Source organism: Chrysochloris asiatica, unplaced genomic scaffold (assembly GCF_000296735.1).
Source record: "Chrysochloris asiatica unplaced genomic scaffold, ChrAsi1.0 scaffold00130, whole genome shotgun sequence".
NCBI lineage: Eukaryota > Metazoa > Chordata > Mammalia > Afrosoricida > Chrysochloridae > Chrysochloris > Chrysochloris asiatica.
The window spans coordinates 6,823,966-6,826,996 of NW_006408648.1; the positions used below are offsets into that span (position 1 = coordinate 6,823,966).

Consider the following 3,031-nt stretch of genomic DNA (forward strand, 5'->3'; position numbering starts at 1 on the left):
GTGACTGGAATCTTACAATCCCATGAACAGCTAAAAAATGGTGTGGAGGCCATGTCTGATTTCTTCTGTCTTCACAATGGGAGAGAAGAATCAAACTCAAAATCAACCCAAGACTTGTTGTTGTTATGTGCCGTGGAGTCGATTCTGACTCATAGCAACCCTGTACAGGGTTTCCGATGCTGTAAATCTTTATGGGAGCAGAAAGCCTCATCTTTCTCCCAAGACTAATTCCTATTAAATAGAGGTCAGACATGCCTTCTTTACTCTGTTCTGACATCAACCATTCCTCTTACAACATCCTTACTTGTCTGCAGGGTTTGATAATCTGTTGCAGTGGCTGCACGAAACTCAGAGACAGTACTCACGATTATGAGGTTTATTAGGGAAATGAACAGTGTGCAATTAAATCAGAAACAACTCAGGGTGAAACTCTCCTCCAGTCAGGAATGCCTCTTCTCTGTCGTACTGCAGGCATGCCTTGCTCTTGTCTTCAATAGCCATGTGGCCCCTCAACCTCTGCCCTGCTTGGGCAAATGTTACAAAGCTCCTTTAGCCTTTCCATAAATTCCCAAAGGGCACATCCTGCAAGTTAGCCGTCTGCTTCTAGGCACTCAGCTTTACTAAGTCCTTGGGCCTAGAAGCCCGCAGCTGCTCTATTTCTCCACGTTGTTGCCTCTGCTGCTGTTTTTCCAGGTAGGGATCTCACACTCCTCTCATGGTCCTTCTTTTTGATGGTCCTGAGGTTTTCTTTTCCTGATTCTGAAATGGCTCCTTTAAAATCTAGCAGGCAGTCCACCTGTGAGCAGCGGTTGTCAGGGACAGAGGTAAAAGTTCTTGGAGCTCCCCTTGGTACTAACATCTTTTTGGCCACCCCCCTCTTAGCCTTGGCAATGACTTCCAAACCCCTGTGCATGTTCATCCCTGTGCTTCCAGCTAGGGAAGGGGCACTGTGTGCTAGAGGATTGCCCAGAACTTTGGCCTCAGCATCTCTGAGTGGCCACTTCTTACAGGAGAACATCAAGGCCAACATGGAAGTTGGTGATATAGCAAAGCAGTACATAGGGAAAGATATTTAGGTTCCAGATCATGTGATTATATGCCTCATGGTGTCCAAGCTGGAGAATAGTCTCAGTCAGATGTTTTTTCTAGGACTTTAGAACAGACTGGAGCCCCAGATAGGATCTGTGAGTGATCACTCTGAATATTCCATTTGAAATGCTCAAATATCATCTCAGCCGCTGTTGGATTCCCCTTCCTAGTGGCAGAGCATATAACCTGGACTTGAATCCACCACATGTACATAGTATTGAAGATATTGTGGTAGACCATTAGTGCATCAGGAAGATGATAATCCTGAAGCAATTGCTGCCAGGCTAAGGCAATACAAGGATGTGGCAAAGCCAGTCATTAAGTTATACAAGAGTTGAGGAGTGCTCCATCAATTTTGGGGGACAGAGACTAACAAAATCTGGCCCTATGTTTACACACTTTTCTCAAACAACTGAGTCCAAATTGTTTGTCTGTTAAGTCTAAAGAAGCATACTGAGCCTGCCCAATGGAAGAACCAGGAAAATGTGGTTATTCATTCACTTGTGTGTGGAGTATTGGTACCACATCCAAATTAGAAGCTAGCTGATACAGTTTTTCTAGTTTAAATGGTGAACTGATATGAAAACCAATGTGTACAGAGTTAATGAAGAGGCTGTCCTCTACCTTTCCTAAGGAAGGAGCCCTATACATGTTTAAGATATCTCTGCAGAGCTGTCAGGCCTTCCTGAGAAATCAAGTATAGATTGGATTTCAAATGGTGTGTAATCTAAACTCTTGCTAATTTTGGCAGCTGTGTTGCTGCTCTTGTAGCCTTTTTACATGTGAAGATTTGGTTCTTCCTATTCCCTCAAAACATATTGTCAGGAGGGACCAGTCGCTGGAGAAGGATATCATGTTTGGTAAGGTAGAGGGTCAGAGAAAAAGAGGAAGACCCCCCAACGAGATGGATTGGCCAGGTGGCAGCATCGATGGCTCAAACGTGGCAACAGTGGTGAGGCTGGCCCAGGATCAGGCAGTGTTTTGTTCTGCTGTGCATAAGGTCGGTATGGGTCCGTACCGACTCGATGGCACCTAACAACAACAACTCCCTCAAAAGCTGCAGAACTACACCACCAGTTCCCTGGAATGTGCCCTTCTGGTGACAATGGGATTGAAGCCAAAAGTTTTCAGTGGTTGCTTCTCGCATTTTGAGTGACTGTATCCACAATTCATTTTTTCTGGAAGGAGTGACACCGTCTTTTCCAGATCCATGCTCCAGAGAACCTCTCTTTTTCAGACATCCTGGAATGAAAGGATTTGGCTTTTACTAGTTTTATTATTATTTTTGTTAAGTGATGTAAAGTTGGTTTTGACTCATAGCAACCCTGTATAGTTTCTGAGGAGCTGCTGATGAGTTTGAACTGCCAACTTTGTGGTTCAAACTGACCTTACCATCTAGTGCTTATCCTGCAATACCATACGAGGATTCCAGTATTATTTCTACTTTGTTTTCTCCCTTCTTAGGCTGTTAAGTAATACTGGTAGTTACTTTTGTCCCTCTCAAATTCCTTTTCTAAGAGCTGAGAGCTAGCAGACTATCTAGATTTCTTCCTACCACAGAAACTGAGCTATGCAGAAGGCCTTCAGCTGCTCATCGGACACTCCTGGGTTGACAGGGCTCCTTTCTTCTCTAGTGAAAAAAATTAAATCCTCCAAATTTCCTGGAAATTTTCAAAAAATATGAGAATATTACCCACACAAATATTGGAAGATCATTATCTCATATATAGAAGTCATAAGATCACGTGAAATTATTGGACTAAAAGAATATTTTAGCACTTTATTCAGGGCAAAGGACTAAGAGGCACCTGATCGAAGCCATGGCATTGTCAATAACCCCTTATGCATGTGGAAGTTGGACAGTGAGTAAGGAAGACCACAGAAGAATTGATGCACTGAGTTATGGTGTTGGAAGGGAATATTAGAAGTACTGTGGACTGCC

The 3,031-nt window shown here is 43.5% G+C and overlaps 1 pseudogene; it reads left to right on the forward strand.

Moving 5' to 3' along the window:
- The first annotated feature begins 764 nt into the window (after positions 1-764).
- Positions 765-1,505, forward strand: LOC102835727 (annotated as a pseudogene).
- Positions 1,506-3,031: the final 1,526 nt, after the last annotated feature.